Source organism: Apteryx rowi, unplaced genomic scaffold (genome assembly GCF_003343035.1).
Source record: "Apteryx rowi isolate R43461 unplaced genomic scaffold, aptRow1 scaffold_159, whole genome shotgun sequence".
In the NCBI taxonomy this organism is placed as follows: domain Eukaryota; kingdom Metazoa; phylum Chordata; class Aves; order Apterygiformes; family Apterygidae; genus Apteryx; species Apteryx rowi.
The window spans coordinates 1,621,720-1,645,478 of NW_020447852.1; positions in this window are offsets into that span (position 1 = coordinate 1,621,720).

Below are 23,759 nucleotides of genomic sequence, written 5' to 3' on the forward strand. Positions count from 1 at the left end.
CTTGAGTACACCGAAATCCACATTTCAGAGTGATTAAAGAAGAGCTAAAGTTCAGCTGACACGCTTGCAACAGGCAAAAGTAGATAGCTTCAGATTTAGAGTAATATTTGCTTAGTTTGTGTTGGGGTGGGGTTTATCTACTTTAATGCTTTATATTAAAGCATGGCCAATAAAGACACATATAATTTGTGCAAAAAAATTCTCTTCTGTTAAAGGAAAATCATATATTGATTGGTCTAATAAAACACTTAATTGACAGCTGAATGACACAAAGTAATTACACAAATTCACTACACTTGCCTCAAAGTGAGGAATATATTAATGTACTTCATGAGCAAGCAGAATAAGCTGAAAACTTATCAGAGTTCCTTCAAGACTGTTACCTGACAAATCTTCTCAAAACAAGTCTATGCCCCAATGATTAAAAAAAAAAAAAAAAAGAAAAATTTACTTTCCACTCATTAATTTAGGCAGTGGAAGAACCTGTCACCTGGCAGCCTCTGTCACCCTCAGCTCTGCCTCACTCTGTTTCTTTTTTTGTAAGCTAGCAGAGCTTGTAGACTTGAAACTGCCTGGCTTTAATAGGCAAATTCTGAATGACTTTGTCTACTGCTCAGTATACTCTGTATTAGTGGTATTTTCCCACTAGAGGTTTTGGTCAAGATTTTTTTTTTTAACCAATAGAATTTCCATTCCTCAGACAGAGACCCCAGTAGCCTCACTGAAGGATGGAGGAGAAAAGGAATATGACAGGATTGAAATGCTGCTGTTCAACATTTGAAAGAGTTAATAGTAGCGGTAAAGGAATGACACTTTCACAGACACACAAACATACACAACAGTATTTGACTGTTTGCTTTGGGGGTTGCTTTGTATTCACTTTTTTTAATAGAAATGTTCGTGAAATTTTTTTTTTAACTATTTTATTTGCATGTTGTTAACTATCCTTCTAGGGAATAATATACTGTTCTCTCTCTTGTAAATACAAACCTAAGACACTTCAGAAGGAAAAAACATATATTGTTTTAAATTACACTTGAAGAAACACTTTTCCATATTAAATTTCACTTTTCAGCATGATATGAGGGCTCTTCTTTGCTTCTGCCATACACACTTTTACATTAGACACTGATGCCATATATTCTACTTATTATTTTAAAGGAACTTCCTGGGTTTATTCTTTCTGGATTTGCTGAAGCAAACAAATACTGCTTCTCAAGCCAAGACTTTGCAAAATTACACCGCAATGGACATTTTCAGCCAAACTGGTGTCTTGCTACAATAATATTGTAACATAACCTTATCCCAGTGAGGATGGGAATGCACCAAAGCCTCTTTCATCACCAGAAGAATTCCCCTCTCTTGCTCTGATGAGTTTTTGTCCACCTAATCTCTTTCTCTCAAAGATCCTACGAAACAGCAGCCTTGCTCGAAAAAGGAGAAAAAGCCTTTATATCCTCATTTCTCACACCCCTGTGACGCTGGCCAGGAGCCTGTTGCCCCAGGGGCTGTACAAACCCGAAATAACAGGTAGTCCTTTACCAAGCAGCTGCTGCCTGGTGGGCGAAGCCGAGGCCATGTGGGTTGTGACTGGGTCTCGGGGGCATCTCCTCGCATCTCCTCGGGACAACAAAGCAGAAACCCCCGAGCAAGCACCCAGAGCTGCAACCAGTGCAACTGCGTCACCGGCGACCCACCGAGCCGAGCAGCCCCGTCGAGGGCTTTGCTGCTCCCTGGACCTGTGCTCCTGCCTGCACTGGGCACTGCTCTGTGCTGGGAGGATTTTCAAGCTATTGGAGGCTAAGCTGGGTGTCGCTTTGCGGTGGCTGCTGTGTAGCAAAGACGTGCCCTGCACTACCCCAGGTAATTCACCAGAGCAATTTCTAACGCTAGGGCAAGGCCACTGCCTGGCTGGCGGAGGTGCTGGGAGCTTTTGGAAGGGACAGTCTGCGAGGTGTTCAGTAACGCTCCATGAAGGGTGAAAACAAAAGCACGAGTAAGCAAGCGTTCAAGACGGCTGCCTGTGCTGAACACCGCGCACCCACCGTGCAGCCTCACGGCTCCTGCTGCCTCAGACCGGGGGCTTGAGCAAAGAGCACAGTCCTCTCACGCCGCAGTGACTTCCGTTTCAATCCAGCACTCCCTTTTTCCTCTCCTTGCTATGGACAAGTCTGTGCTTATGAAGGGACTCCTTTAGTCGCCCCYGCCTTCACCTTGCTGCAAAATGGTTTTCCTCTAGGGCTCTAGCAGCAGCTGGCATGCTATTTCCTTCTGAGGTGTAGCCAAATAATGGCCTTTTGGAGGGGGATCTGTTTCCTCTCKTTTCTCCATGTGTTCCTTTCAATTGAGGGGTTTAATACACTAATTCTCACAGTAGCCATTTAAGTGTTTTTCCTTTTCTGCATCTATTACTGAAAATAATAAATGAGCACAAGGCAATAAGGCACAAGAGGCAGGTCAATATATTAAAGCTTTCCTCCGGGAGCGGTTTTTGGGGGACCTAGAAGGAGCAGGGGTTAGCCTTGCCCAAAAGTTGATCCCCTTGTCTGGAGCGCAGGGAAGYTAGTCACGCTTACACGAGACAAGGGAAGTCTTCCTCCAACAACACCTCAAATACTTTTCCCAGATCCAAACTGATGCAGTGTCCCTAGCCCAAAGGGCAGCACTTGCTGTAGCAGAACTGCTTCTTTTGGGGCTGGGAGTCTTTACCAAGATGGCAATACAGCAGATGCAGGCAAACTTTAAAAAAGCACTGTGTATACAAACATATAGATAGGAAGGTAGATAGATAATGGTGGAAATACTGGGGCTGGAGTAACCCATGATAAGTGAAGCTTTCGAAAATGTACAGCTGTACTGTCAAAGCCCTTCTATTATAGCCCAGCCTCAGACAATTGTTAAAGAAGAAAGTATTTCAGTATAACTGGACCCACACTAGGGGACTTAACCTGTTAAAAATATACACTACTACTTATATATTGCTTCGAACTTGTATACAAAGCAGAAAAAGAAAAGGAGCAAGCCAGGGAAGTGCTAAACCTGAAAGAAGGGGTGAAGGAACTGACAGGTGATAGCAAAACAAATGTAGTTTCCTCCCCTCACAGGCCACAAATTCTTTCTAATCAGCCTGTTTTGTTTTGACCAGAGCCCCAGTAACAGTGAACAAGCAGGAAGAACAGGAACACAGAGCAAATCCACTCAAGAAAGCCATCTACTGCTGAGGAATGCAGTGGAAAGACCCAGGCAGGTGCTTTGTCTGGGAATTTGGGAAGGCAGGATACAGATGGCAAGGGATTATCGGAGCTTTAAAAGGAAAAAGAAAAGCAAATAACTAAGTACCAGAGCCAGCAAAGCCTGTGTTGTAAGAGCTGTCATGTGAGAGATTCTCTGGTGTCTGGTTCTCTTTTCCTTCCACAGCATTGATAATACAGACCCTGTCCTTCACTTGACTGCCTATTTACACAATACCTGTAGAAGCTTTGGATCTTGGAGACACCCACTCTTCTGACCAATTTGGTTGAAATCAGCAAAGGAGTTCAACATTTATACAGGTGTGTCATGACAACATGATTGCCTAAGCCTCATTTCTTAGGAAACGCAGGTGAGGAAATAAAGGCAGATCAGTACGCTGAAGTAGGAAAGGGCAGTGTAATAAAGAACAAACAGTAAGAAGACTTGAATCTGATGTAGTGGAGGACACAGACCTGGAGGAATTTGAGGAGGAGGCTGATGTGAGAAGAGCAGCAGACTTGGAAGACAAATCTTTGCAATGGTGTTTTGTGTGGAAGGAATGTGAAAGTTAAGGAAGCCAAAGAGCAGAAAGAAGGCATCAAAATGAAGGATTGCAGGACCCAGACTGCCATTGTCTACAGTGATGTGATCAGCACTGGCAGAATAATGTTTACTCTGGGGTAGGAGAAAGGAAATGTTTACTAACCTGCCTAAAACCACTGCAGCCCATTCTGGTGAGACATTCAGACGCTTATGGGCAAATGCCAGGGGATCTGCTTTTCCTTGACACAACAATTCCCTGTTCTTTGTATTTGGGCCACATGAACAGATCATTCAAAATGGGAATTTCTGTGGCCCAAGTATGGAAAAAGCCCCAGTTCCTGCCTTGAAGAGCTTACAGCCCAGAAAAGGTACACATACATGCATGCATTTGAAAATATATGAGGCACACTGAGATGCATTTCTTACACCATTCAAAACAGACTTCACTGCTCCATTTGCACTCCATGCAGCATGGCCTGCAAAGAGAAAACACAGGGCAGACCAGACCACACAGAGCAGCAATATGGTTACCAGTGAAACATTCAATAGTTTAGGAAAGGAAACACAAATGCTTCTTTGCAGAATCCCACCCTCTCCTTGCCATCCCCTCCTCAAGTACATCCTTTTCTTTTCCCGGGCTGTTATTTTACAGCTATGCACTGCACAAAGTTGTCGTTTATTTAAAGCAGCATTTTATAGTGAAATCCCACCCCCATTATTTAAAAGTAACTATCCAGTTCTCAAAAGCAAGACAAGAAATGCACCTCCAGAATAGGCCGTAACAATACCAAGGATCTTGAATTTATCCTCATTGGTTGAGGTCACCTCATCACTCAGAACAACTGTATCCAAGTGAAGACAAGAGGATGGGAAATATAGCCACCCACACCAAGTAACAATAAATTCAATTTCCTCTGCAGTGCTGTTGCGTGTTTCCCTCTCATAGCTCATACTTTTCATTTATATTCCCTCAGCTCCCAGAGGCTGGGCTTTTAACATTTCTCGCACTGAAGATTCTCCTGCCTTTTTACTTTATTTCTGACCATACCAGTTCTCTCTGTACCTTGTGCTCACTCATTTAATTCTGTCCTCTCTGGCCCTGATTCGACCTCTCTTCCCTGCTTTCCTTCCAGCTGCAGCTCTTTCTGTTCTTCTGGCACAGCCTCACAGTGTGGAAGCTGAATAATAAACACGCATAAAACACTAAACCACTACTCAATCAGTGTATATGCTGTCAGTATATACGCTGACTACCCATCTATTTCCAGAGATCCTGAAAGAGCTAAGGAGGTTTATGCTATTAATATACTGTGGAAAGAGGAAAAATTCCCATCAGAGGCCTTAAACTACTCCACAGTGCCTCAGCCTACGATCAGCCTGTTTCAGCCTCTGCAGCGCTTCCAGGATTTGCACAATTTTCTAACTTGCACAGGTTTTAAATCCAAGCAAAAGGCCTAGACTCCTGCTCTCTTTGCTGGAATTAATAAGCAGTCTGGAAGGAGCCTTCATAAACACCAAGCATAATGCCAAGGAGAGAGAAGAATAACCAAAGAGACAACTCACTACATTGGCTCCTCTGTTTCTCTGGCAGGCCTCCCTGGCTTCACACAGAATATGACTGACTTTGTTGCTTTCAACATTTTCTTCCATTTCGAAATATTTTACTCATTAGCAATCCTCCTTATGCTCAGAACAGGAGATACCAATTGAGTATTACTCCTCCTCTTTCTGACTGCTAAATGCCTTGATGCCAGGCACTTAAAAAGCTGCCCCCTTCCATCACGACTGTCTTCCCAGGGCTTTTGCTGTTCTCCCTTCACCCTCTGTTTCTGGGCAACCTCACCTACCCTCAAAAGTTTGGGTACTATTTTTGAGGCTGATTTTCCTACATCTAGTCTTCTGCCACTAATCTAATCCTTCGTTCTCATCTGTATCACAGATACTTTGTTGTCAGCTTTCCCTTTTCATGCTTCATTCAGCCCTTCCCCCTGCTCCAGCTTCCTCCAAAGTCATTTTTGACGCACTCCTTTCTCATCCTCCACAAAGTCAGACCATAGCCCAAATCCTGATCCTCCTTCAGTCTCATCATCATCCAAAAGACATCCTTCTGTTTCCATCCTCACAAACATGTCTCTCATTTGGGTTGTCATTTATTCCACCTTGCTCCTGAATCATCTCTGAGGCTCTCCCACATGTACCGTCCTATTTCAGACCCCACTACATACAGCTGCCAGAACTGTTTCACTTTCATCTCTGTTTGAGCCTCTTAAAATTCCCTTCACCGAACCTCACCACTCACTCCCCACCTGTACTTGGACCAAATGCAAATGTCGAACTGCTAAATTCAAAGCGCTCTAGCTCAATTTCTCCTTCTTCTCCCTCCTTAGTCATGCCTCCTGGCACCCCATCCTCCACCAGCTATTGGACAGACTGTGGACAGACCACCTCTTCTGTAGTGCACTGTGCTTTGTAAGACCTCCCAAAGAGCCTCCATGCTCAAGTTTCTCCTAAGGGTCTGCTTTTGACATGCTCCAAACAGTCGGTCAATATAGTCCACATAACCTGGCCTTACTAGCCTTTCTCTTAGCATCCCATTAGTGCCCCCCTTCTTGTTGTCTCAGTTTACAGTTTGCTAGCTCCTGGATCTAGCAATGTAGTGAACGGCTGACACTATAAACACATTAATACCACCACCACTTCTTGGCAGATACCGCAGTGCTGGTTCACTGCTCGCCAAAAAAAACCTACAGAAGGCAAGGGCACCTTCCCAAACCTGCCAGGCAAGCCAGGCAGAAAAGTGATTTCTCATCACAGCAAAAACTGAGGCTCCAGGAACTACCCTATGGAAATCACATAAGATTGCAGAATCCCTTTGGATGAGGACCTTGTCAGCCTGAGGAGGATTGTCTCCATGCAGCAATATGCATGCTGATGCCACACATGCTGACATACTCTGTCAACAGTAATGCCAAAAAGCCACAAAAAAGATGTGGCAGAGGTAGGTGTTAAAATATTTGTGATATTGGCTGTATGTGACTGCAGGAACCATATCTCACGGCATTCCAAGGACATGTGACAAATGGATAAAGTGAATTAGGATCTGCCAATCATTTATTGACTTTTCAGACAAAAAAGGCAAAGGAACTCCCCCACACACCTCTATCTCATGTGAGTGCTCTGTAAATTGAATCACATATATAAACAGTATTTGCAGAATTAGGCTGGATTGTTTCCAAAATATATATTCAGTACAGAATGCTGCAAGAAAAAGAATAGGTACTAAGAAGAATGTGATAGCTTACTGCTCTAACAAATCAACACAGGAATTATTTGAGGAAAAAATTGGTTGAGCTAGTTAGGATAATTTATTAATACTGTTTTTATAGGGATAATAAATAGATAACCCTATCCTACTGCATCTTAAATAGAACCAGAAACTACAATTCCACATGAAGCTATCAATGAAAACCCAATGCATCGCAGTATAACTCATATACTGACACTCCATTTTAAATATCAGGAAGAGTCCTCATTATTGACTAATCACTTCTGAAATGCAGTTTAAAAAAAGAAAACAGCATTTTTGATCTACTAGAATGCAAAATAAGTCAGCTTGAACTGCTCTTTCAAGATATTTTTACAAATATGTAACAAAAAATGATGGACCTCCACATTTTATTAAACAAAACACTTTGCTTCTAGGTTGAGAGTGTGCTTTTTGCTTTTTAATGACCAAGTTTTAACTGAGCATCAGTTTTTAGAGAGGATAGAAAAATCTATGTAAACACAATGTTATCAAAGGAAGCAATAACAGATTTCTTATTAGAGTTATGTGAATACTATCATTTTGCGGGTGGCACTAAAGCACCCCGAGACCCAGACCCAGACCCAAAAGGCATCTGAATAAGTGAATTGTTGGTGGCCAAGTCCCCTCATCTCCTCTGGCATAATAATTAACATGCCTCCCTTCACATCTCCCTTCTGGTTTTTATACTTCTTTTCATAGAGGAATGGGAAAATCTCCATGCCTTCACCGATAGCAATGCTGCTGCACCAGGACTTATCTCCCCACCAGCTCAGCATGCAGAGTAAATCCTCTCTTCACCCACCTCCATGGCCCTGCTTTCTTCCGGTGCCCCACAGAGTCATCCTGGTCCCCATTGCTATTTCGATGGCTCTCATAGGCCCACAGACAAGTTGATTATTTCAATACCCACCCTATCTCTGATAAGGAGGGCAATTAGCTYAGTTTACTGGAGGCAAAATCAATACCAAACATCTAGGGGACGGCTTATCCATTGCTAATTAGAGCTTTTAGACATTATTCAAATAAAACATATGAAGTTAATCAACCAAGGTGGAAAAAATCCATAATATCCTAAGTCTGTCCTTGGTTCTTTAACCTGGTTCACTTTGGATTTAGGAATGGAAAGAAATTCCTGAAGTAAAGGCAAGCTTTTCTAGACCAGGATGGATATGCAGAAGGGGAGTATCATTGATTTAAAGAGAGACTGCCATTCCTTTATCAGATCAGAGGCTCATTGGGGAATCAGTGTATCAGTGGAATGCTACTAGTTTCTAGACATTTAACCTTAATTTACAAGTATTCAGGAATTTACTTGAAAAACATGACAAAAATCAGACCTCCATATTTCAAGTCTACTTACTCTTAATGAATTATTTTAAAGTTATAGCTATATATTTTTAAAAGACCTATTTTAAAAATTGTAGAGTTATGTTTTTAATTAGCCAGCTGTAATTCCATGGCAACATTTTCCCAAATTATCCATTTATTTATATTCACTTAAATAGGTTTTTTTTAATCTGCTACTGTATTTGGCATGTACATTTCTATTTCTGTACATACTTCATAATTAATTCTCAGGCCATATAATGTATTACTTTAATATCTTCAGATTAGATTGCAATTAGATAATATGCTCAAATCTGAACAATATATTTTCATTGTAGTTTCCTTTGAATGCTCTTTATCTATAGAACATTTTGCTTAATAAGAATTTTCTCTGTAGACTCCTGGAATTCATATTTCTAGAAAGCATAATTTCTCCATATAGTCAAATATTTTTTTTCCCCAAACTATTTTCTTAAACAGTGATTTAAAGTACAGCAAAAAGGTGAGCATGTTATCTTAAATGTGGCCACAATACACTTGAAAAATACATCTTCCAGATTCTTAACGATAATCACAAACTTACATCATAAAGACAGAAAACTGGGGAGTTGTCTTATTTTAGATCTCCAAAAGTAAATTTTTCTAAGTAGAATTATAGAAAGTTTTAACAACTTTTTTTTTTTAAACATATGCATGCAAGTATGCACACACACTTTAAGGAGGCTTTCTAAGTTGGAGACAGGAAAACTACGACAATTCTCTCTCTCTCTTTTTTTTTTTTTTTGGCCAGGGAAAATATAAGCAAACAAAACAAAACCAGCAGTAGTACCTAGATATCCAGTTTTCACCAAGTGAGAGATTGCGCCGTTAGGCACAATCAGCCTAAATTAGCCAAGAAATTCATGTTTCCTAAACCATTTGGATTTTAGCACATGCTTATAATATTTGAACTACAGTGCAATTAATTTTTAAGTACATTTTTAAGTGCTTTGGTGAATCAAGGCCTTGGTAAGTACTGAACAGAACAGGGAAAGGAAAGAGATAGGAGGCTCATTCAGGTCATTGCATCCATTAGATTTAGACGCGAGCTCAGAGCTTGGCTTTTGGTCCTATTCAGATTATGGTTCAACAGTAACACGTTTGCACGTGCAATCTTGGCACAAAATGGTGGAGATCAAACCCTGTCCATACCGTTACCCCTCTGAATGCTGGAAAAGAACAGAATTCCAGCAGTACGAAGGAGCCCCAAACGATCCCAGACTAAAACCACTACGTATAGTTTAAGTGTGAAAGAACAATCAGCCAGACAATAAATTCCCTGATTCCACGTGATTCTTTCCGGTTTTGGGCAGGCAGAAACAGAGGCCTATCAGCACGCAGGACACCTTTCACTGTTCGTCTGCAAAGTATTCTGAAACCGCATTTTGGTAGTCTTCAAACCAACCTCTGTGATGACTTGCCTTTGAGGTGTGGACTAACCCTCTTGCAGCTGTCCTCTACRCAAGTAAATTGCACCGGCTGTGGGGAGACCATACCTACACACRAACAACAACCAGCATTTAGGTACCTTTCGCAGTCTCAGGGATGTGGATACCATCTTGGAGGTGGCTAGAGGTTAGAATAAGAACCGAACCATGCCTGTTGCATGCCACCACTTATCTGCTGGGCCATCCTTCTCTGCTTTTATGTACACACACAATTTTTTCAACAGGATGTAAATTTTCCACTATTCTTCTAACGTCTCTACTTTTTATATGATCTTTTTAGGTTTTTATTAGACTATGTGTTATTTTTCAGCCATTTGCAACTGCTTTTTTAAATTTCTTTTTTTCTTCACAAAGCAGCAAATACTTTGGAATCCACAAAGGCATATTCATATTTCAAGATGCCTGTTTGGCATCTCACATGCATCTGATCTCATGGGGATTTGGTACGGATTGGAAGGAAACTCATGCTGGAGCAGAGTAAGGCCATTAGCATTATACCAGTACAAATAGCTTCAGACATGTAATTTTATAGGAAATGCATTTCCATGATAAGGTAATATCTTCAATAATGCACTTTCTGCATAATCCTTTTTTGCTTCATATTAACTTACTGGAATAGAATAGTATAGTAATAGTATAATTATTACTACATTTATGCCCTTTTCTTTAGCTGTGTTAGATCTAACAGCACACCTTGTAGAACATTTTATTTCCAAAGGGTGAAGTAATCAATTTTAGGCAGAGCAACTGTATCCCCAACCTCTTGAAGCTAAGCAGAAGGGATAAACTTTTAAAGCCAGGCATCCACAATTATCAAAACCCTCACCTTTTTAAAAGTCAAACAGGGAGCCCATACCACAGGGGTGCCACCTTGGATGTAGCTCAGGACCTTGRTATATGAGAAACCAGTGTTCCTGGCATGATACTTTTGGTAAGCATTTGCATGGGTCCTTATAGCAGCCAATGAGCAAGGAAAAGGGGAGAGGGCAGAATAGTGAGTATCAAGCCTCCCTATTACAGCATTTACCGTCTACACCCAAAATAAAAATGACTTTATCAAATGAAATTCCTTAGCTTTGGGTGGCTGGATATAGGCAAATAAGAGCAAAATTTCTGGATCTGAAAATTAAAAGACCGAAGCTTTCCACCTTCTCCTAAATAAGCTTGTGTTTTGCCTGTGACCCTGCAGCCTAAGGAGTCTCTCTTTTTATGCAGCACTTGGGATTTCATGTGAAACTTGGAAACTGTGAACTCCAGTGAACCAAATCTTCTATCTTTGGTTCACTAGAACCTTCTGAGCCAAACTGAGTGATCTCCCAAAATACTGGAACAGAAATGCACAGATAAACCAACTTGTTCTGTAACCACTGGCAATCCGTTGGACAGATTTGAAAAAATAACTACATAAATTGTTTCCCTCATTCAATGCAGGTACTAAATACCCTTATATTACAGTTGTAAGAGATACATAATTACATAGATGAAAGCTCTGAGAAATTTTGAACAACTTTTTTTTAAGTGGTAGTAAGTAACTAATCAAAAACACAATAGCATTTCCCCTGGTAAAATCTGTCAGGAAACAGATTTTGCCCATTGTCAAAACATTTTCCTGTCCAAAWTAGGACAAAATTCAAAATCTTGATAGGATATTTTGAATTCTGTTTGCTTCAGACAAAATAGTAAATTTTCCTAACCRTGAAATGTCACACCGGGACTTATTATACAAGTCGTATCCAATTGCAAAACCACACTTGTCACACCAGTTTGATAATTATAACCACACTTAAAAAAAATTTAAAAAAAAAAGGAAAAATTCTCTCTATTGCTTCTTCCACACAAAAAGTTCCAGTTGACAAACATGTACTTTTAGTATAATGATTTTCATCAGAAACTTTTTCAGTCATTTTATTCATAGGTTTAATACCCATTGTTCCTGAGGGTTCATAGTTACGCAGAGACAATGCAGTAAAAATGAGAATATTGGAAAATCCAGCCTGGATACACTTGCCATCCCCTCTTTTCTTTCTCCTGCATCCGTGGTTGACCTTAGTTTTTTGTTTTAGATGGAATTACCTCTAGACAAAGCGTAACACCTTCACATGAGAAGCCTGGTACCTGGGCTCATAAGTCTACCAAACATTAAAAAATGCAGACTCAATAGAAATACTGAGTTTTACACTGTTACAATTTTTCTCCTCCCACTAACCTCTCCACATGCCAGAGACTACAAATTACTACTTCTCTCTCTTTTTCTCACAGGAAACAGCCACCTTGTCACCTCTCTCTTTACCACCATCCCCTCTACTCCCCAGGTACCAACAACTTTTTCTTTCGGTTTTAGCTGATTAACAATTCCAGTTAACCTCAGAGAAATTGTTCGCAACTTGGATTCAGCTTTGATGTTTGCTGCCTGTCTGCTTCAAATCTGACTCAGGACTCGCACGTGCCTGAAAGCTGCTTCTTGCTTTCGGCAGACCTGGCAGAGGGTCCCAGCCCTCTGACCAACCCCATCTTACTCACACGCTGAACTTCAAGTGCTAACCTGAGAGACTGCGCAGACGCAAAGGGTTGATGTTCCCATTAAAAACCACAACATGAAATGGGCTTTCCTGGTTTTGTTGCTCCTTCCTTTCATGGTCTGAGGGAGTGAAGAGACTTTACCATAACGTAATTGCTTGTTGGCTAATTATGACTGCTGCAATCACTGGCCACCGTACCGTTGTTAAATAAATGCCGAAAGACAGCGCTTCTCGGCGTGACTCGGATTGTGCAGTTCAGTCACTTCCCATCATCCTTTTGTCCTTCATGTGTCTGACATGTGGATGAAACCTTCTCTATTGTGCCTTTTCTTTTCTAGGAGAACAAAGGGGAACTGACAATGAAGTGGCTGCCAGCCCATTGCCGCAGTCCATATATCTACTCGGCTGTCATTACGTAATCAAAGAAAGAAGCCTGGCTAGCAGAAGAGAATAAACGGCCTACGTGAGAGACAAGTAGGATTAGCTAGAAAAGCTATAGTATTATCTACAATACACATACTGCTATTAATATGTTATTAAAGAGTTATAAAAAAAAACACACATGAAACCCTGTGACCTCGGAAAACTTTAAATATGCTTTGTTAGCAGAGAGCAGGCCTGAAGGGATTCCACCGCATATCTTCTGCCTAGAGCTATCTCAAACAGACATCTAGCCTCTACCCTAAAAATAAACGATGGCAATTGTATCAGTATGTAGATATGCCTAAAATCCAGGTTTTCCACTGAGGAATGCATCTGTTTGCTAAGGTAGTCAAGACTCCTCCCATTGAGCGCTGACATGTCACTTCAGTGGATTTCTTGTTTACAGAAATGGCAGATTGTTAATGTGAAGGCAATTTCCTTCATTACAAAAAAATCCCATGATATATTTCAGTTGTTGAAAACCTGGAATGAAGCAAAAGCTCTGTGATATGGAAAGGCCACTAAGGGCTAAGTGGTAACTTGAACCAAAGTTTCTGAAGTAACTAAAAGTTTTTAGGAAAAAAAAAAAACTTCCCATAGAAACTAAGGTCCTTTCTTAAACTACTCCTTGTACTCCCTGGTAAAGAGTATAAAGCCATCGCTTTTTTGTTCCTAGTTAACGTAAAGAAAAGTGGAAATTCATGGGACAGCTGTACTGGTTTACTGGTACGGGCAAAACCTCAGACAATGTTTGTTGTTGAATTCATCACGTGGCTTTTCAACACATGTAGGTTGTACATCAAAATGCAAATTTGGGGGAGAAACGAAGAGTGCAAGTTGGACCAAGACTGAGGTCATCTGGGACTTCTGATTCTGCTATACACTTCCTTGCTGTGGGAAAGTCACCTAACCACTGAGTTTCAGTAAGATGAGAATGATGATATTTTGCACTGTCTCTTTGGATTATCTTAATGTTTACATACAGACTTTAACACCTGGGGACCCCAGCGACCCATCTGAAGCCTGGGCCAGGACTAATCCCAGCACTCAGCAGCCCTGTGGATGCTGCACTGGGGGAATGGGAGGGCTGAGGATTGCCTGGTCAGGGGTGCTCTCAAACCCACACAGCCACCCAGAAACCCTGACTGGCCAGCACAAGCCTAGCAGCCTGACAGCCCTGGATCTCTATCCGTTCAGGTGCTTCTCTCTTGTTTCATGGCCAAAACCAACAAAAGTTGCAATGTATGCTCAGGAAAAAAAAAAACAAAAACAAAAACAAAATCTTGTTTTACTAAGCAATTCTCAGGATGTTTCTGAAAATCTCTACGTCTGGACAGGCCTTAACACTGGCACAGCAAGAGCAAGATCAGGCTACTGGAATATTTTCTGAGCTCTTACCGCCTGCTGCGGACCAATGAGTCTGATCTTGCTTCATGCTTCCAGCAGAGATCTTAGGGCCAAAGAAGGCTAAAACTTCACATAAACTAGACATGCAGCTTGTCCAGTCCATTGCTTTATACACATCCCCTCCTTTCCCCTGCAAAATGATCTGTGATCTCTGTACCTCCCAGCGGCTTCACTAATGCCTCAGGATCTCTCCTTGGTGGTGCCTCACGGGCATCCTGGCTCCTCATTCCCCCTCTACACTGCCCTCTCTGCAGTAAAAGCAGAATCGGACCCCAACAGCTAAGGACCTGGTTTTACCACAGTATGGGACCATTCAGTCATATCCGCTTTTTGATGTCATTAGCTTCTCTGTATGCTTTCTTTGCCTCAAGCATCCTTTCAAGACCGTGATCACATTGCCAGGTAACTCTCCTGCCTTCCTGCTGATCTAAGAGTCTTAAACTGCTACAACCTCTCCTGCCATTTAAAAGTAAATGCTCCATGATATTTTCTGGATTTTGAATTGCTTCATCCCCACTGCCTGTATCTTCAAGCACAGGTCTTCTTGCTGCTTTCCCCTAACCAGAGCAGAAGAATTTCCCCCTTACATCTCCTACCTTTTCAGGCAGCCTTTCTGCAACTCAGCAGCCTTACATCTCTTCTTCTGCTTTAGTGAAGGAGATTCCTTTTCCTCCTTGCTTATAACACCTCTTGCCCTGGCTTAGTTTTTTTTTCCTGATTATTCTTTAATGACAATATTTGCACTTCACACAAAAATTGTATATCAAAATACTCCGTGGGAAAGAATACCATCTTGTGATAACCAAGCTACTTCCTAGACAGTGGAAACCCCCCTTTCCCTGATTTTAGAGTTTCTCCAAGTTTTCAAAGCAGGTATAAAGTCACCCCTGCTCCCCCAAAAGCAGTATTCAGCTTTGTCCTGAAGGGATTAGCATCTCAGCTCATGTTTCAAGCCTATTTATCAAGTTAAGTCCATCTTTGGTTGTAAGCTCATTTTCACACTAAATCCTTTTCTTCTCCCCTCATCCCCCAGCCCCCTGCCACCCCATTATTTGTCCAGGATGGTCCCCAATTATATGACAGCTTTGTAGCTCCAGTAAACCCAAGAAAAGGCTTCTTTTCTTATTCCAAGCTACTTAAGATACACTGAAATAGAAAATGCTTTGTGCAAGAATGTCACACTGCCCTCCTCCAACCTCAGTAAAACATAGGAGCATTGAGGTGATTTTCTCACCAGCTCTCATCTCTTCCTAAAGAGATTTGCTTGAGAAGCAAAGGCTGCTTCAGTAGGCTGGAACGGGGACTTCACAGGTTTTGTTTGAAACAAGGAATCCTGAAGAGTGATTTTTTTTCCCCTAATGGTTGTTCAGTAATGTGGATTGGGGGTACAAATATCTATTTGAGGGTGAAGGAGAGGAAGAATGAGTCACTTAGCAGCTTGGATTTCCATCGGGGTCAATATCATTAAGACAAAGTCTTGAAACACAGGTCAGTTTTGCAAGACTGTTTTGTAGTCTGCCAGACAAATGACACATTGACTGGAACTGCGCTAGTTTATACCAGCATCAACAATGCTTTTGAAAAAGTCTCTTTACAAGACAGACAGAACCATTATCAGTTGCTGGCAATCACACCGTTTGTGCAATAATTTTATAACACAACACTCAGGCTGTGTTTCTACATGCAGCTGAGCCAAGCTAATGGTTAACCACCACCAAAAGAAGACAGACCTCACTTCTCTCTCACCCCTCTCTTTGCATCTGCTCTAGTGCTCATTGGAGCCCTCCACAAGCAGGTTCAGCTCACCAGTCCAGCTGAAAATTATCCTTTTCTGGTGGATCAATGAGTTGAAACAGCTCACAGAGGTGCCTTACAAGCACCAGAGCTGGTGCAAGATCAGAGGTAGCGGCACATGGCCAGGAGGGAGAAGGGGGAAGTGCTGGGACATATCTGTCTGTCTCCCCCTGCTTCCTCATACAGAGGATCAACTTCTGTCAAACACAAACTAGGCAAGTTTAGACTGCTGTTTCCACTGAGGACTAACTTGAGAGTTAGTCAACTAACTTTGAGAGCTTCACTCTGCCTTATCCTGCAGTAAGGGTAAATTTTCAGCCAAACTGTCGTGGACAGGACTCAATTAACTGAAGTTGTACCTCAGTACTGATTTATTTGGGCAAGTGAGAGAAGAAGGGAACAGGGGATATTTAGTGAAGAATAAAGTCTTTAATAGCTCCTTACCATCTCTAGCAACAGGCCTTGATGCTACTTAGGTTTATTAGTTCTGAATTTTGGATTGTTGTTGCTGCTGTCACATTTGGCTTTTGTTTGTTAAAGCAACACTTTAAAAGCCCAGAGTTTTACAAATTCATCAGAGGTCAAGCAAATTGTTTGCATTTTTGCTATAAAAGGTTCGTGAGGGAGAGGGAGACAGATGGTAACTTGGCTGCTGGGAAGCAGAGCTTGAACTTTTTCAATAATATTTCCTTCTTAACTCACAGCTGGCAAAACTCTCAGTTCTGTGGCAGGTCTTTCAGTGGGCAGATCAAATCCAGCAACACAGAAACAAAACTCACCAGGAGCCACAGAGGGTGAGAAATTATTTCCTAATAAAACTACAAAGCACAGAACAATAACTGGGCTACACTGACATGCATTGTTGTCCTTTATCACAATCTCTCTGCAAGCCTGGTTAAAGAACAGAGATGCAATTGTTCTTTGATGTCTTCGTTCAAAGGACTTTACACCCGCTTCCACCAGTGATAAGCCAGGGAAGGGGGAGAGGAGAGGCTGAAACACAGCAGAAAAGGCTTGGCAAATAAATATGTCGTTATACTTCTGTATTTCTGGACACACTGCTGTAAGTGTGATACAGCCACAAAAAATCACAAGTCAGATGTGAGACAAGGGGAAATGCTTACTCCTGCAGCAGTCGCTTGCCAGTTTCTTGAAAATTCACTGGCAACTCACCCAGGGGAAACGTAAATGTAAACTTAGCCTTGGTTGTGGGCACCGGGGTTAGTGCTGCATAGAGACTAGCTGGCACCCACTTACTGACATTTCCCCAGTGCTACACCAGTGCATGGCTGGGGCTTCCCAAATCATGTCTTGTGGTTCATCATGTCACTCAGCTCTTTCACATCAACCTGTCAGAAAATTTGTCTGTCTACTGGGCAGCCAGAAGAAAAATTAGGAAGATGCTTGAGTTTTACCAACTCAAACCTGTATTCTCACCAATTGACCACAGCACCATCACTCTCACATCACCAAACGCTTGCCAGACGCAAAGCAAAAGAAACATGGGGACAATACCCAACTGAATCCTTTAGCTTTTTCTACAGTGACAGCCAGCTGCTGGAGAATGAACAACAGAAAAGAACATGGCACAGTCTCCAGCAGGTTCACACTGGGACACTGTTCCTGACTGTGCTTTCTTTCTGCTCTGCRCTCCTGCTATGAGGCAGTAATTTTTGGCAGAGGTGCTGTGGGAGATAATGTTTGAAACAGTTAAAGCTAACAGAGATCTTCTGTCAGAGCCCTAAATCCCATTTTCAGAAGCAATGTAAACACTTAGCAGCCCAGGACCAGATGCTCTTGAAAATTCTGCTCCATATCATGCACTGAAAAACCTAGCAATTGCAATATGACACACCAAAAATAAACCCTGATTTGGAGTTTTCAGCTGCTGCACAATCAAGAGAAATTCCAGCTTGGCTCCTGCTCTTGTTCACAGAGTGCTAAATCTATCTATAGGGCATTGTATTATGTTGAGCTCATGGGGTGTGGGGTTGTTGTTTTTTTTTGGTAACAATTAAATTAGCTGCCACTATTTGAGGAGTCCAATAATCAGTCTGATCCCAGGTATTATCATCTCTGTTTTATTCCAGACACAAAGAGAGCATACAACTTAGCAAAGGTCAGACATGAAGTGTGTGCCAGACCTCAAAATTGAACCCATGTGTTTCAAGTCCTAACCTTTCAGAATAAGACCACCTCTCCTCAGAGAGGATGTTGACCATGAAGCTGTGGTCAAAGTATGTGAAGATGCTTCACATTTATTATCATATCATAGTTAAAACCTAGTTTTGAAAACTGTTTGTAAATAAGGTCAAGTTTCTCAACAACAGAGGCCAACTAAACAGATGTCACAGTTGCTTAAGTGTTTTCAGCATGTCTAGACATCACGTGGTGATTAACACCAGTGGACCATGCTTCCGTAAGTGCTAGCAAGAGCAGAGCCTGAGATGTGGTAGATGCACAGTGGAAGGATTTTGGAAAATGTAGCTGAAGTCAGAGAAAGAATCAAGTGTTTTCTCATGCCCCGCAAATAACTGTCTGAGCCTCAGCAGCATCCAATTAAGAAAACATTTAAGGCTGGGATAGACACTGACCACAACTCCTTGCTCAGAATCGTTACAAGGTGCTGCCAAAACATTAGCACCCCTTGAATGCAAACAAGGGCTGGCAAACAGCGGAAAGGTGACTCTTCACGGGACAGCCATAGCAAGCGTTCCAGCTTTCGCAGGCTTCTGGCTATAAGCTCTTGGAAACTGTATTAAAACCGAAAACAAGAATTGCAGGCTGAAGCCATAAAATGTTATGCTTCCTAAACAACATGCAGGAAGGGGAAGCAGTGAATCCTTGAAGAGCCTGGAGAGGAAGACAGGACGCTATCGCGTACCTCTGCCACAGAGCCCTGCTGGGGTCCTGTGTGTTGCCCCCCGGAAATCCAGTGCTTCATTCCAGCACTGACAGATATGGCATTGGTGCTGCTTATCCCACACTTTCCTGCTCAAAGCAACATCCTTCCCTTGAAAGTCAGTCTTCCTCTTCAGTCAGCTGCGAGTCTCACATGGTCAGACATGCACTGCAGATAGTGTTAGCTTTATGATTAGAGCTGTCTGCTGCGAGACACATTTTAAAATTCATGACCTTTCCCATCAGGGTTCAAAACCGGACTGGCCTGAAGATGAAAGCCTAGCTTAGACTCCTGCTGTAAGCTGCTTCCCTTTTCTTCCTCCCCCCAGTATTTCTTCTTGAGCATTTACTTTCAATTATTTTTCAGGCTGTCTTGCATTAACCATCATTTTAAAAATTGCTAATGAATTGAGGTAAATTAAAGTTCATCAGTATCTGAACCAAGCATGTGTTTCAACTTTACAGTCACGCCTGACTATCAAAGATATCTTCTTTTGTCAGGTAGAAGATGCTCTAGGAAGGCTGCAGCTGGCCAAAAGAGATAGAGCAGAGTTTTGAAGGGAAAAAACAAGAGGGAGAGTGCTTACGCTTCCTGTGAAAGAGGTATTTGCAGAGGGATTGGCCATAATACCAGTAAGATGAAGGAGGCAGTGGAGGAGGGGAAAAAGAGAGAAGGAAATGCAAAACCAGCCATAGCACACTTATTGGCACTAGCACAGTCCTGGAGCCCCTGCCAGTGGAAAGTAAAAAGGAGTGCTTTTGCTCCTTACCACAATTAGAAGTAACTGAAGAAAAAAAAATCCTCCTCTCAGTAGGATTGTTGTCATGAATTGTATTTCACSATTCTAACACACTCCCACTGCTGGCTTTTTCTCAAGGAAAATCCATGAGAATAAGAATGCATTTTCCTAATTTACACTCTGCAGATCAGGATGTTTCTGCCAGTTCCCAGCAACTGCATGAGCCATGTTTCCTAGTAAGGCTGGCCAGAAAACAGCAATTCATTTTGTGAGACACTTTGGGACTAAAAACAAGACCTTCCGAATGCAAAAAGGGGATTCTCTCTAAATCTAACCCACGTGGGACCACTCATCGCTAACCACCTGGCACGGACACATCTATGCACTTGCATGGCTGTGAGCCTTTGCAGAGTGAGCCAGAGCGCACACAGTTCAGCAGGGATGATATCCTGAACCACAGGGAACCTGCCCATCGCCCCGGATGGTACTGTCACCCTCTGCCCTGGGAAAAGCCCCAGGCCACCACTGGGATGCTACTGCCAACACATGCCTTCCCAGGTTTGCCTCTCCTTTCTCCCCTTTTCCCACATGCTGTTTGCGGGCTGTGCTACACTATAGCCGGGACCCATCCCAGGCGATGTGCCTCCAGCCACCCTCTCTCAGCCAAAGCCTGCGCCCGCCCCTATTGCCAAGTCCCTGTGCCGTGCTCACTGCAGCCTGGGCAAAATGTGCGATCTTCGTGAACGTCCCAATGACCGCTAAGGAAAAGGCAACCTATTTGGAAACTAGCATCTTCCAAGGCTCACCTCGATGGCCAGCCCCTTGGAGCTGGGAGTCAATAGCTGTCAGGGTGCGGCATAGGCTGGGGGCTCTTGGTGGCAGCAGGGCCAGGCCTCGCAGCRCCCTACAAGCAAGCAGGGTGGCCGAGGGAGCAGCCCTGGGTATCAGACACCACCATGGGGATGGGCAATTACCCACAGGCTGGGGGGGCCCGTGGCTGGCCAAGGCCACAGTGGGGTTGGAGCCTGGCACTGCTGTGGCAWCATGGGGAAGGGACCGATGGCCCCAGGCTGGGATGAAATGGGRGCCTGGGCCCCCGGAAAGGCTGGTCAGGGCCACTGAGGCCTGTTTGTGCCCTCATGGCCCTGACAATAGCTACCATTGAGATTAAGCCTTATAGAGTATGCTCAGCCCATACTACTTGCAAATGTAGGATTTGAGGAGGCAACAGTAAGCTTCATTTTCATGGGATTTACCCATTGCATCAAAACCATTAAGGGGACATGCCTACCTACGATCAGCCTCACCCTGTTCCTCTCTGGTAATAAAGGACATCTTCAGGGACAATCTTCATTATCCACCTTACAGCTGATGGTGTTAAAACACACGTGGGGATATCCAGACAGTTTAGCAAGATGCATGACACCCAAGCTCTCCATCAGTGTTGTGTGGGGGAGAGTTGGGACACGACTCCACTCTAGCACTGGAACCCACAGAGATCAGCAAAGCCATTGTGCCACCACTGTTACTTAGTGGCCTATTAGAACTGGGACCACCAAAAAGTGCCCGATCCTTGCATGCTGTCCAGTTGCTCTGAATGCAACAAAGTCTCACAGCATGTGTTGCTTGGCACTTGCAGACCCTGACAGACTTGGCAGGGCAGTCGGTACTTTCTCACCTCTGGGATTAACACCCCTTCTGCCTCCTCATCCTGTAAGGCTGAACCTTCCTGACTCCCACTGGTTTCCAGTACATCAGAGATGTCACCAGAACTCATCTGGAGGATGAGAAGTACAAGGCTTTTGTGCAGTACTGAGGAGAGCAAGCCTTTAAGCACAGCTCGGCTATTTAAAGTGATCAGCAGCAAAAGACAACCTGCAATACTGCAAACTCAGTAGAGTGGATAGAAGCAATACGGTTCTCCAGAAGCGCTTACAGTCTTTTGCGGTTCATTTATTTCCCATGTCTCAAGCTGCAGGCCTCAGTAGCTCCAGGAGGGGACAGTCAACAGGAATGAAAGCGGTGTGAGTCATCCAAGAGACTGTATGAGGAGTTTGAGGAGAGCGAGAGGTACCCACAGAGAGACTGTGCAGCTGACAAGCTCATCATCTCCAGGAGTTCCTGCTTCCTCCTTCTTTGAATCAATGTATCTGTTCATGTGATCACATACATTATCTGATGACTCCAATACTGCTCTGCACCAGCGGGAGCTCACCTGGCATCACCTTGGCTCCCCTTTTCAGCCCCACTTCCTCTGACACGTGCAGGGATCCTTTCAGCTGCAGTATACACTCTCGGCCAGGGCTATTATTATTTGTCCAGAGACGGCAAAATTTCTTCAGATAGAACATAAAGGTGGTGAATTATCTCTCTACCCTAAAGAAGAGCGCTCCTTCCTCCTTGCTGGGTTTCACAGAGCATCATCAGTCTCTCTTCTCCCTTGTAAGGGCAAGTCCTATTAGCTGCTGCCAGAGTGGCTGGGAAGCATCAATAATTCATAACCCCAGATAAGATATAACTGAAGAAATTGCCAAGACCTGTGTCCCTATGCAGCTAGGCATGACAGTTAAGGCTGTCTTCATTGCATATCATTGTTTAGATGCTGGACAATGACAGATTGATCCTTGTCAAACTAGGCAAGTGAAAGTACTCCCTTACCTAAACTGAGCAAAAGTCCCCTTGCCATTGCGCTGCATAATGCAGGCTGAACCTACGGGCAGGGGCAATGACTGATGCCACAACATCCAAGAAGCCTGCTCTCCTGTGAAACGTTGCGAGTGAGGGGTGTGGATTCACTCTGCTGAGCGGAGGTTCAAATTTATCACCCTTGATGCCTTGCCAGAGGTTCAATGCTTGATTGATGATTGCCCTGGAGGGTGAGAGGAGAGAGATGGAGGTCTGCCCCAGTATGCATTTCTACATGCTTTTCTCTATTTAATAAACAATGATTGGAGTTAATGACAGTGCCTGTGTTTGCTGTCTCAAACTTGTCACAGCGTAGCTAGAGGGGATATGAACAGGAAGACTCAAGCCTCCTGGGATGGAAGGAACCAGGATGGACCATGGGCCAAAGAAGCAGTGCACAGAGCTGCGTGTCAAGTGAAGGCAAGTAGGGTCTGTGATACAAGGCGCTGCCAGCCCATCTCCTCTTTGGATCCACACACCTGCAAGCCAGGGCAGCYTGGGGACATGGCAAATGACTGTCAGGTGAGGGGCACATAGTGCTCTGTTGTTAGTATTYCCAGAAACCAGCAATAAAGCCTTATAACCCCCAAATAAGATACAGCTGAAAGGGGCAGGGATAGTTTGCAGAGACCTATGACCCTGATCCTTCAGCATACGAAGGGTAGCAAAGAAACATCCACAAACCAGGCTCTATAGGTTCCCAAGGCATCTTTTCAGGTGTCTGTTACTTAAAGGGAGACTTATTCCTGACAACAGTGGAAATTTTCCTCTGTTCTTCAGAGGCCTTTTGCAGACCTTGAAGGTTAAAAAAAAAAGTCCTTAGATGAAGGGAATATCCAATTTCTGTCTTGTAAAATCCCCACTGCATAATAGCAAGATGTCCACATTTTGAGACACATCCAGTTTCTGGTGCTCCTGTGGCCCCGAGATGGTCATTATCCTCTTTGGCATTTATACAGGCCCACCACAGGGCATGCACTTTGACTTTACATCACTCAAGGCTCCTGCTCAGTCCATACTGCATGGCCTGGGAGAGGACGGCCTGCGTGACAGTCATACTGCCAGCTACTGCCGCTTTCAAAGTCCTGTGCATCAAAACCTAAGCAAGGTCAGGTCCTATCCAACTGATGCTGTTGTGGACCATACCTAGAAAATGTTTTCCTGTTGTTCCCTCAGAGTGGCTTTGGATCAAATCTTCACAGTGTCTCTGGTTTGGCCTGAACAACAGCACTTTATTGTCAAACAAGGTAGCTGAGTTGAATTGTTTTGTATCAAAGGCATCACAGAAGACAGTCCCTGATCTTGTGGCTTGTGACTACTACCACTATGGTTGTTGCGAGTTCAACCAGAAAGAAGGTAATTGAAGGCAAAGTATAACGTAAACTGCTGGTCACAG